The 12,941-nt window shown below is 38.5% G+C and overlaps 1 protein-coding gene across 1 annotated transcript in view; it reads left to right on the forward strand.

The window, feature by feature from the left end:
* Positions 1-1,253: 1,253 nt before the first annotated feature.
* The window catches only part of ESR1 (estrogen receptor 1), a 357,503-nt gene continuing 345,815 nt past the window's right edge, over positions 1,254-12,941 (forward strand). Inside the window, exon 1 of the mRNA XM_057738591.1 lies at positions 1,254-1,316. The gene's annotated coding sequence lies outside the window, so the exon portion shown is untranslated. The remainder of the gene's footprint in view (positions 1,317-12,941) is intronic.

The raw sequence follows: 12,941 nt of genomic DNA on the forward strand, positions 1-12,941 counted from the left end.
ATTTTCTTCTCTGTATTGATGTGCACAGCTGATTTTAACAGGAGCTAAATGCTATTTGAAAAGCATACTTCACCCACTCTGGCAAATCAAATAATTGAAGGATTTAGTTAATTTAGAAAATATATTTTGCTTTCAAAATGTCTTAAGTGTTCAAAACATTTAGTAAATAATTTACCTTTTGCTGCACATCATAATGAAAATAATAAAAAGCTATAAAACTGCCACAATGCATTAGTATACAAGATGGTTCTTTTTGTGAGTGAGTCTTGTTGAAATTTTATATTTCTTTAGTCAAATGAAATACTTTACACATTAGCTTAAATATGTCCTGCTCTATGTGGAAATTAATTTCAGACAAATTTGCATATTCAAATTACTTTACAGGCTAACTTGCAAATATGGAGAAGATGGAAGACAATTAAGATCCTTTATTTCAAAATGTTTGAAAGCATGGATTATGAGAATTTTCACTTTCTTTCTCTCTTAAGCCAATTTTGAGATGCATGGCTTGCCCTACAGATGTCAACCTATGCTTGGAGATTCTAGAAGGCCCAGGAGCAAGAGAGTCTTCTCTTCTTCACCCTCTTCTCTACCATTCTCACTTGCAGACTTGAGTAGAAAAATCGAATATGTTTTAAAAAATCCTTTAAAATACATGCCACACATACAGATGAAACAAAACACCCCAGAAACTCTTAAATGGCTGGAGGAAAAACAAGATGGCTCATGGGAAGATCAGATGGCTTTAGTCCTCTTCAGGATGCTGAAGTCAAGAACCTAATTCATCAGTGACCAGAAATGCAGAGTTGCTGAGTCAATGCCGAATGGGAAAATCACAGAAACACTCACCAAACACATGTCCTCTCTCTGGCTCTGAGCTGTAACTAATTTGGGATTAACAAAATTTATGTGCCCAATGCATGTTTGACTATTATTATTTTTCCAACTCAACATGCCTGTCTAGACTTTAAGCTTCATTAGTAGTGAAGAGAAAGTCAGTTGGATTACATAACAAAAAAAAAAAAAATTCAGGCAGATTCACAGATAACTTATACCCTTGTGAAACATCTACCTTGACCCAAGTGCTAAGATAGTTAGAATCAGGCCTGGTATGGAGAAAGGCCACCCCCTCCTCTATTTTGTACGGGAGATTTTTCCACTCCTAGTCAAATGGTGGTGCTAGTTCTTTATTTTTGAGTTCCTGCATTTCCTAATTTCATGGTCATAACAGCCTCCTGTCTACTGCCTCAGAACGGATTTCACCAAAACTGAAAATAAAGGCTCCATGCTCAGAAGCTCCTTAACGGGCTCGAAAGGTTAATGTTCCTGTCCCTTGCCCCTTCTGTAGCATAAGAAGACAGTCTTTCAGGGACATTCTTCTCTTCAAGTAGGTACTCCTATTTCTTCTTCTCCATATATAGTTTTTCTTTTTGTTATATGGGCTACTATTTACAAGCATGATGTAACTTTAGAGCTTCCCTCTCCTGTGAAAAGATGTTCATTTTTCTCTTAATGCTCCAGGGATATTTTGCAAAGTTGCTGGCAAGTATTACTACGACATTAAAATGTTAAATCTAAACTTGGTACAGGGAAAATTCACTTTTCGAATAATATTCAGCTGAGTCAGAGGGCAACCCGACTACCCTTTTCTTAGTACAGCACGGACAGGCTGTCTGCCTTTCCCAGATATGCCTATTTATTTGATCCACCTCTAGCTAGGAGGTTCTGGATTATTGAAATGTGGCAGAATTTCGAGAGATTAATTGGACGGATCATGGGCTAGCATGAACACACTACCTGTTTTCTTAATCTTTGGTGCCGTGACTTATGTGAGTTTGAGCTAAGCAATCTGAATAAGCCATTATTTGTTTCCTGAAGGCAGTCAAGTTCTCTGAAAAGCTACGCCATCTAGCAATCGAAAAGTCAACCACCCTGTCTTTAAACTGCCCTGTAATTTCAGGCAAGTTCTTTGGGTCTTGCTGCCTCAGTTTGCTCTCCTGCAAAAAAACTCTCGGTCGGTCACTTTTTACAGCGGGATGGTGTGCACATAAATATCTCCCCCCCCCACAAGCAGAGGGCTGCTTGAGTAATGATGTGGCAGTCACAAAAGACAGGGCAGTATACTTTCATTTTGGTTAGAGGAATGCCACACGTTTCAGGAAATGCGCATTAAGTTCTATCTTTCATGCTGTGTCGAGAGGCTGACCAGTTTTTGCTCTCCCAGACATGCCTGTAGACACCCACATGATTTTTTTTTTAATCTTAATGTAAGTATTGGGCTTTATCAGGACTGGGGATCATGGCACTGATTCCTGTTCAAAAGTGCCAGATTTCTATTGGCTTTCTGGGCCAGATCTAACAGGTTTGCAGAGCAACTCCATGCATGAGGTTGCTGGGAAACTCATCTGGTTTTGAATGTGATATACATATATCTATCACATATATCATGTATAGGGTGTATATTAATGTTGAGAGTGAACTTATGAATAGGAGGTAGAAGTATTTGAATTTTATCTTAACATGCACCGAGACAACAGAAATGAAATTAGGTGGGTATTTTCGAGATCTAGGCTTCAGAGCCCATTTCTACTTTATACAATCCCTTCCTATTTCTCCAAAGCAAATGTTTGCTCCAATTTTGTTAATATCCTATGAAGACTGCCCACTAGGCTTTAACACATGTGGCTATACTATTCTATATAGTATGTTATATGTTAACAGTGTTAGATATAACACTGTACGGAGTGTTAGATTTCAAAGAAATTAGGAATGAAAATAATGGAATTATCAGAGATAACATGGAGAGGAAAAAAAGCAAAATTTTGAATATGAACATAAAGGGTCATATTTCCTTGCGGGATATTTTTCTTAGACCCTTGGAGATATTTGTTTTGTTTTATGGCAATGACAGTCAAGGAAAGGGATAAAGCTCATGTGTGTCTCAAACTTGCAGCAAGAACGAAGTCAAACAATTAACTTTCATTTCAATTAACTCTGTATTGTTTAGGATTTAGAGCTAGCGACCTTATTCCTTCTCCTTGACACCCACTGTAAACCTCTGTGCAATGTAAATATTTGCACTGCGTGTCTGCTAAACATTTTTACAAGGTTTTCTGTAGCTTCATTGAGTATTTGTCCATATTCATTTGTCCAGTTGCTAAGAATGACTGCTGGGACTGAGGACCTGGTGATTAGGCTGCAGTTTGCTAGAAACAGAGAACAGCTCTGGTTCATGGTTGCAGATTGGTTGCAAAGATTAATTGGCAAGAATAAGAGTGACCCAGCTCTGAAGAGACCGTCTACATTGTTTGTAAAATAGTCATAGCATATTTTTCGCCTGTAGTGGTTGAGAAATGGTCCTGCCCATTCATCTCCATCAGGACTGTGTCTCTGTTCTTAATCCCCCTGTGAAGTACCCGGCCTAGGGTGTAATAAAATGCTAGTTTTAGAGGCAGGTACTTAACAGGTGGCTTTTGATGGTGAGATGGTGATTTTGCCTTCTGGGCGACATCTCAGTAGACTTCCTCTGGATCATACCTACTGGATCCCAGGGAAACCTTGCACATCAGTGAGTTTATGATTCTTTCTAAGAAGTGTGAAAGAGTCAGGATGCAGAGGCTTGCATTATCTATTCACCCCTAAAAATATCTTGCTGGAAAGCATTTGCTTCTGCTCAGGTCTCCCCTAACAGGAAGTCTCTGGTGAGAATTCAGATATTTAGCAGTGCAATTCAAATCCACAGGAGATGGCTGAGGCCAAGCCATAGCTCCCACCACTTTCTAGTTGTGCAGTTTAACCTCTGGCCTCAAATTTCTCATCGGCAAAATAGGGATAATAAGAGTGGCCACTGGATATAATTGTGTGGAATAAATGAGATTAAACCACTCAGTAAGCCACTTGCAGTCTTCACGTGTTAGAAATTCAATAGGATGAAGTCATTTTTATTCCAAGCCGAGTACAGTGTCTGATAATAAATGTTGGTGGACTAAATGACCAGAGCTCATAGTTAGAACCACAGCCACTAGGATTTTTCATCCATCGGACCATAACCGGGAACTTGACCTGAAAAAAAAAAAAAAGGCAACAAATGCAGCCAGCTGAGCATGGCATGGTTGCAAAGCTGCTGCTTCTATCATGAGCATAAAGTGTTGGAAGAGAACGTGCAGAAACCCCTAACATCCTTCCCTCCGTCATGGCTTCTTCTCCTTTGTGGCTCTGTGGATAGTCATATCCATTTGCAATAAAGAAGAGTAGCAAAGAGAATGGGGAAATTCTTGCTGAGACAAGTATGTATGAAACTTTATACAAATGCTTCACATTCATTTTGCTGGCAGAAGAAGTGTTTTGCTTGGTGGTTGGGCAAAGCCTGAGTCTATGCACATGTAGAGTTGTACCCTGACTTCTCATTCAACATGATGCCAAATATCTGGGAGAGTCTCTCCCTCACTGGCTCCATAACAAATACTTAATGCCCATGAAGCGACAGGAACAGCAATTGTACTGGCAATTCCTATTTAGGGAGCTCTTGTTTTGTACAATGCTTTTTAAAGGCATGATCATTTTAATCCTTACAACAACCACAAGTGGTAAACAGTAGTATGATTTCAATTTTACAAATGAGGACACTAAGGCTTTGCAAAGTTAAGTAGCGTGCCTAATGTTAGACAGCTTTATAAATGATAGTTTTAAGACTTGAAGATAATCTTCTCTGTTTCCCAAGCCCATGCTCTCAGCCATCACTTGATACAACATTCACTTCTAATATTTTTGATCAATATGATCCTTGATGAGCATCTAGGGCTAAGAGATAATATACTCTCTCTAGGCCTCAGTATGTTCATCTATAAAAGGGGAATAATGATATCTGACTCATAGAAGTCTTATGGCTATCCATGAGTATTAAATTAAATAATGTAACTAAAAGAACTTTGTAAAAAGTTCAGTTTTATGAAATATAAGTTTTATGTATGGAATGCATAAATGATGACTTTTAGTTGTAAATCAAATCTTGCCACCATGTGAATGAGAGTGGCCCTGGTGTGGTGCTATGAATTGGGTATGAGAGGAGGGTTGGTTTGTGTTCTAAAGACCTGAGAAGTGTGTCAGCGATGGAGGTGTGGGTGGAGAGTCTTGGCCTCCGGGGCATGTGGCAAAGCTTGTAAAGAGGGCAGGCAGAAGGGTGGGGCTTTGGTGGGATAGTGGCAGATAGGCTGGGAGCCAGCCTGTTCCCTCTGTGAATAATCCTCTCCCTGGTGCATCCCTGCAATCTTTGGGATGCTCTCTGACTTCTTGAGAAGACAGGTGGCTAGGAGCTGCCCTTGCCGTTCTGTTGTAAAAACCGCAAAGACTGGTTCAGCTGCACACCTGGAGCTTCATTTTCCTAACCCCGGCCTGCAGGAGCTTCTGCTGGCTTCACTCTTCTATTTATAGCCTTCCCCAACTCTCAATTCTCTGAGGTTTCCTGCTAAGAATGAATAAAAATGGGGCACAGTCTTCCAGCTCCCTTTTCTTGCTGTCTTGAAAACAACACACAGCCCCTTGTGGGGACTGGCAGTCACGAGGAGGAGGAAGAGACAGACCCCAACAGAACCACAACCTATGGAAATTGACAAGCGTAAGACTTGCTAAGTCTGTGTAGTCACGGCTCCTGGTCTAGGTCCCTGACCTTTGCTGGGATAGTAGATTGCCACTGGGGTTTTGGCATTTCTTTTTCCTCTGATCTCATCGAAGTGTTCTCTTATCAAATAGCCAGTAGCTGAGCTCTGTAAACATACCTCTTCCCCTAGGTTGGTTCAGGAGCCCGTAAAGCCGTTTTGCAAATGGATAATCTGCATTTCTGAGACCCTTCCTCCCTCTGCTGTTCATAGAAATAGTCTCAATGGGGTCTTTCCTTTCAGAATTTCTATAAAGACACAAAGAAATCCGCAAGAAATTTTGAGTTTATCTCACAGAAGACATCTGTCTTTTGTATGCGCATCTTTATTTACTATAGCCACTCATCTGTCAGCATTCACTTCCCTAAAACCATGTACAGTAAAGTAATAAAGACGATCATATCATCTGATGATCCATTTTAATATATTTCTCTTTAATATCATGTGACAAATACAGATATAAATTTCTTTTTGATATGGAATTTTGAAAATCCTACTTACATCAAACTTTTTGTTGTTGGTTTTTTTTCTTTTTCTTTTCTTTTCTTTTTTTTTTTTTTGCTTCTCTTTGTTTCTACAATTAACAGGTGAAACTGGTGCCACTCAAGACAAGAGGACATAGATTGCTGCCTCTGTACCTTTTAACAAGAAACACAAAATTCTTCCCTAAAGCCTTCTACCCTTGCCCCACCCCCAGTCTCCCCGTGCATCAAATTTTACTAAAGGATATTTAGAGTTACTCAGAATCCAATAGAGTTCAACTTGACATACACTGTCAATTTTTTTCCTGATTTTATTTAAGGAGTGAGTAATATTTACAAAGGCCCTGCTGTGGTTTACTAAGGTCTGTCCAGAGTCTCTGCTCCCAACCAGACTGAAAGTGCCTCAAGTGCACTGATGGGCTGTTTTAAAATTATTTTCTAATTTTTAAAATTTTTAATTTTTTTCTTCAGATCTTTATTGGAGTATAATTGCTTTACAATGTTGTGCCAATTTCCACTGTACAACAAACTGAATCAGCTGTATTTATACATATGTCCGCACATCCCCTCCCTCTTGAGCCTTCCTCCCATCCTCCCTATCCATCCCCCCGCCCCCACCCCATCCCGCCCGGCAATGACGGGCTTTGTTTCAGCTTCACTCTAGTGCTGAGGACGAGGAGGTGCTGGGATGCACCAGGTGTTTGGGACATAATTGTGTTCCATGAAGCCTGACATATTCCTTGATCCTGAGACATTCACTATCAGTTATGGTCAGTAAGGCACAAGATAGGACATTTGATTATTACACAATAACTATGTGTACTATAGACCATAATGTCACATGATATAACACAGCGAAGTAGAATGTGATGAGTGCTTCGTGAGAGGTCAGCACGGTGGTGCGGAAGCATAAAGGGGAAACTATTTCTGGGTGAGGGGGGTGGGGAGAGGGGATGTTAGAGATGGTTTCCTGTATGAAGTGACGTTTGCCCATGACCTTAATGGGTGGGTAGTGTTTACACCGGAAGATTTAAGGAAAGGGAAGAGCATAAGGAAAGGTATGGGGACAAAGGATTTGGGGAATCATTAGCCAGCCTGCTGGGAACATAATTGAGAAGGGTGCAGGGGGGTGACTTGAGATAATTTACGAATGGAGAGGTAAACATCAGATTTTTGGACCGATGGTATAGACGTTAAAGATTTTGGGTTGAAACGAAATGAAAACTTAAGCTTGGGAAAATACTGTGTAAACTGAAGTTCTCAAGTGAAGAATGAGCACATCAGTTGGGAGGTGATTGGAATAGTTCAAGAGAGGTGTAACGCAATTTAAAAAATCTTTTAGGACTTGCTTTTTGAAATCATGATTGTTCATGGTTGTAAAGAATATTTTTGTTCCAAAAATGACTACTGGAGAAAGAAGTAGGTTAGGTGTCAAAAGATATTACTGTGCCACTGATGTGCTGAATAACCTTAGTGAACGCCTTGCATGCTCAGTGCTCTGTTTTCCCAATTGTAACATGCGCATAACAACTACCAGACACCCACTGAAGATGCTGTTAATGACATGACAAAGACTAAAGTGACAGAACTTGAAAAGTTATGCAAGTGTGGTAGTCATAGATGTGTAAAATGCTATTAACGTGGAATATTTTTCTAGTAAAATTATTTTATGTAAACAAAATATAGACAGAAGATAGTTCATATTTCTATTAGATTAAGTTTGTTATAATTTGCTTATAGTTATTAAACAGGTACTTTATAGGTGGTACTGAACAAGTCTTTTTTTTTTAATGTTATTGTGGTAAGAACCCTTAACATGAGTTCTATTCTCTTAATAAATTTTAAATGTATAAAATATTGTTGTTGACTATAGGCACAATGTTGTACAATAGATCTCTAGAGCTTACTTAACTGAAACTTTATGTCTATTGATTAATAACTCCCATTTCCTCCTCTCTCCAGCCCCTGGTAACCCCTATGCCAGTCTTTGATGTTATGAATTTGATAATTTTAGAATACCTCATATAAGTGGAATCATGCAGCACTTGTGTTTCTGTAACTGGATTATTTCACTTAGCATAATGTCCTTTCAGTCCACCTATATTGTCACTTATTGTAAAATTTACTCTTTTGTTAAGGCTAAATAGTATTCCATTATATGTATATACCATATTTTCTTAATACATTTATCTCTTGGTGGACACTTAAGTTATTTTCACATTGAGCAAACTATTTTAAATAGTGCTCCAAAGATCATGGGAGTGCTAATATCTCTTCTAAATCCTGATTTCAGTTCTTTTAGTTATATACCCAGAAGTGAGCTTGCTGGGTCATCTGGTAGTTTTATTTTAATTTTTAAGAACGTCCATACTTCCATAGCGGCTGAACCATTGCATTCCTGCCATCAGTGCTCAAAGTTTCCAATTTCTCCACATTCTCACCAGTACTTGTTTTTTATGTTTTTGATAATAGTCATCCTTACAGGTGTAAGTGAGATTTTATTGTGGTTTTGATTTGCATTTCTCTGATGACTGGTGATGACGAGCATCTTTTCATGTGTCCGTTGTCCATTTGTATGTCTTTAGAGAAATGACTATTCAAGTTCTAAGCCCTTTAAAAAGTTGGATTATTTATCTTTCTGATATTGAGTTGTATGAGTTCCTTATGTATTTTGAAGATTAACTTTCTATCAGATATTTGGTTTACAAGTATTTTCTTCCATCCTGTAGGTTGTCTTTTCACTCTGTTGCTTATTTCCTGTGTAGATGCTTTTTAGTTTGATGCAGTTCCACTTGTTTATTTAGTTTTTGTTGCCTGTGCTTTTGGTGTCATATCCATTAAATCATTGGCAAAATCAATGTCATGAAACTTTCCCCCATTTTCTTCTAGGAGTTTTACAGTTGTAGGTCTTATACTTAAGTGTTAAATTCATTTTGAGTTGATTTTTACGTACTATGTAAGATAGCATTCAATGTCATTCTCTTCTATGTGGATATCTAATTTTCCCAACACCATTTGTTTAAGAATATACCATTGTGTATTCTTGGCACCCTTGTTGAAGATCAATCAACTGTGTATGTGTAGATTTATTTAGTGCTCTCTATTCTATTCCATTGCTCCACATGTCTGTCTTTATGGCAGTACAATACTATTTTGATTACTCTAGCTTCATAATAGTTTTTGAAACCAGAAAGTGTTATGCCTCCAGCTTTGTTTGAACAAGTCCTTTTTTGAGGCCCTATTTCCCTCATCAATGGAATGAAGGCATTGGACTAGGAGAGCCCTATGGTCCCTTTGGCCATACTACTTTATGATTCTATAGTTCTTGCTTTCAGCACTCTCAAAACAGTGAATTGAGATACTTACATAAGCACAATCAAACCCATGGGCATCTATGCTGGGAATAAAAGACATGTCATCATTCCATTGATTTAAGATTCTAACCAGAAAAAGAAGACTCTGATATCTCTTGCAGCTGCCTGAAGTGCATTATGCTTATAAATCCAGTGATTTGAGGAAAAAGGGATGGGGTCAGATGGTGCTTTCATTTTGCCTCTTTTTTGCCTTTTCTTCTAAGGGGAAATAAAATGCAAGGATACCAATTTAAAAAAAAAAGAAAAGGCAAAGACTTACTGGGGGTTGGGAGTCGGGGGGAAGGCCAAGCACACTAATAACTTAATTTCAGTTATAATAAATCTCAAGTGATAACACTCCACTCTTGAGAGTGCTCCCTGGTGGACAACGCCTGGGCATCGTATCTTAAGCAGAAAAGCACAGGGACAGGGTGACATAATAACATTCAGCATGAAGAACACTGCTCACGTTGGTTTGTTGGTCTATTCCTCCAGATTATTTAGGCTTCACAAATCAAGCGAAGAGGTACTGCAAATCTAGTTTGTCAAGGAAAGGATTCATGGAAGAGTGTTGTTTTCTAGGAAACGAAAAAGCAAGGAAAAGCAAAGGTCTCCTGCTGAGTATGGAATTCATATTGCATAAGGAATATTAATATAGTTGAGTATTAATCATTCAGAGCAGCTCACAAATTATTCATGTTCAGACTACGCAGGGCCCTTTCTTCACTTTCTTCTCACCATCTGGATTCTATCCATTTTACTCCTCCCTCAGCACTTGGAATAGAAATGAAATTTAAGTGGGCCAATTTTCTACTTGTTAGCAGCCATGGTAATGTGTTCAGTAGGGAAAGGGATTTATACTGTTAAAGTGAAGGAAGTTTTTGGATTGCTTAAGGCTTTAATTTGTTGTTGGGATTTCTAGAATTCACTAACACCAATATTTGAGAACTGAGTACACTAGACAAGTTGTAGATTTACGAAAGCATAGCTAACAAGGGCTGTAGTTAAATTTCTTATCCAGCTCTTTAGTTCTAAATTTATTGCCAATTTTGTTTATCAAACTTATTCTCAGAGGAGTGGTATTTGCTGTGGCCACAAGGAAACATCTGTGAGCTTAAACCTTAGAGGCAGATAGCCAGTTAGAACATTTGGCATTTAAGGCTTAGATTACAGAAGAGAAAAATTAATCAAGGCAACCCTTAAAAATATCAAGAAGGCAACTAAAAAAAAAAATCTTATCACTGACAAACTGAAGTATTGCGTTCATGTTAATTAAGAAATATCAGGATTTATAATGAATCAACGAGGAGTTGTCACATTATGGCAGGTTTGAAAGTTGATGTCAATCTCTATTGCCAGGATTTATGGTAGATTATATAATGGAATCCTGAGCTCTAAGAGATCAAAGGGAAATGCTGGCTCTTTCTTCATCCATTCTCTTAGGTCAAGCCTACCCAGCAAGAAGCCAAGTAGAGAGTTGAGCAATTATCTGAAGTAGGCAATAGAGACGGCCAAAACCAGATAATACATAACCAGAAAGACACCGTGGAGGGAAAATGTGGGCTGAAAATAGAAGGGAGAGGGGTAAAATGTCAAACAGTGTGGTCAGTGTCCACATCCAAATTCACTGGATAGCAGCCAATCCCTGGCTTCATGTAATTATTTAGAATGAGTCTAAAATACTGGAGTTAAAAAAAAAAGATGAGTTCGTTACCAAGGTTGTTGTACGTTTATGCAAAATTTTTCTGTATCTGTATTACTATCTGCGACATGTCGAATTCTGAGTATTTCCAAGGATTTCACTATTTTTGATTAGTATATTGAGGTGATTGAAGAAGCCCATGTAATCTGTAGTCTTACATGGAGAAAAAATTTTAGATTAATTGAATATTGTATTTAATTAACCTTTCCCCTTGCCCCTTCATATAGGCTTATGAATTTTCCATTGAAAACTTGGATTCTCTCTTACCTTTATCATTCTCTCATGTGGCAATTTCTATATTTCCTTGATTTCAGTAGAACATATCAAGGAATTGTACAAACCCACTGGAATAAGATTTGTACTACCATTGGTTAAAAAATAAAAAATAAAATTACCAAAGTCTCAGATCAATGTGGTTTTGTTTTCTTCTATTTGATATGGAAACCATAAACTACTTATTCTGAGCAGATGTTTCCTAGACCTAAAATATAGTTATCAGTCCTGGGCCCCTATAAATCTGTCATTGTGTACCTGCTAGTCCTGAAGACTCCTTAATTCAATGTTAAACTTTCCATTTGTTGTTTTTTTATTGAGAAAAAGTTCGTAAATTAGGTCCCCTGCTGCTTGGAATTAAGAAAAAACACACTCAGGCTAGTATTACAGAGAGAAAAACAAGAAGTTAAACAAGTATTTTTTTCACTTTACCAAGTCTTGTACATTGGAAGCCATTATATATAGCATTTTAAAAACAAAAAAATAACCCAGGGCTTTTTCTCAATAGCTCAGGCTGATGTTTGAAATTCACAGTGAAAATTGCCCATGGAATTTTCTTGAAGTACTCCAAGGGAGTCGATTGGAATATCTTATAATAAAGTAAAAATTCAAGAAGAGTTTTGCATGCAGGTAAGGATTAAGAAAGTTGTTTTATAAATAAAAGGATAAAAGTGTGTATGAAGTATCATTGCTAAAGTTCTCACTTGCTCTGGGTAGTGACTGCTTTTCCCATAGTAGAGCAATGTCTGAATCTCTGTGGTAAACCCATACAACACAGCCACAGCAGGTGCAATTCTGCTGCTGAACTCATGTTTGGAGATACTGTGGGCCAGGACTTTTTGCTCTAATGGCAGAACTGATCTACAGAAATGGAACTCATCCTATGGACTTGAGTTGACATTATGTATGGTGGCCTATGCATTCTGCATAAATGCTTGCTAATGGCATCCATGGTAAATAGCTTATACCTTACTTAGCTTTGTAGAAGAATGTGATCAGGGGACTTCCTATGTGGCACAGTGGTTAAGAATCTGCCTGCTAATGCAAGGGACACAGGTTTGATCCCTGGTCCAGGAAGATCCTACATGCAACTAAGCCCATGTGCCACGACTACTGAGCCTGTGTGCCGCAACTACTGCAGCCTGGGAGCCTAGATCCCATGCTTTGCAACAAGAGAACACAACAAAGAGTAGTCCCCGCTCACCGCAACTGGAGAAAGCCCGTGTGCAGCAACAAAGACACAACACAGCCAATAAATAAATAAATTTATAAAAAATAATAAAATTAAAAAATAAAACATAGTGTTGGGACTTCCCTGGTGGTGCAGTAGTTGCAAATCCATCTGCCAATGCAGGGGACATGGGTTTGATCCCTGCTCCAGGAAGATCCCATATGCCTCGGAACAACTGTGTCCATGAGCCGCAACCACTGAGCCTGTGCTCTAGAGCCTGCAAGCCACAACTACTGAGCCCGAGCG

This window comes from Hippopotamus amphibius, chromosome 6 (genome assembly GCF_030028045.1).
Source record: "Hippopotamus amphibius kiboko isolate mHipAmp2 chromosome 6, mHipAmp2.hap2, whole genome shotgun sequence".
In the NCBI taxonomy this organism is placed as follows: Eukaryota; Metazoa; Chordata; class Mammalia; order Artiodactyla; family Hippopotamidae; genus Hippopotamus; species Hippopotamus amphibius.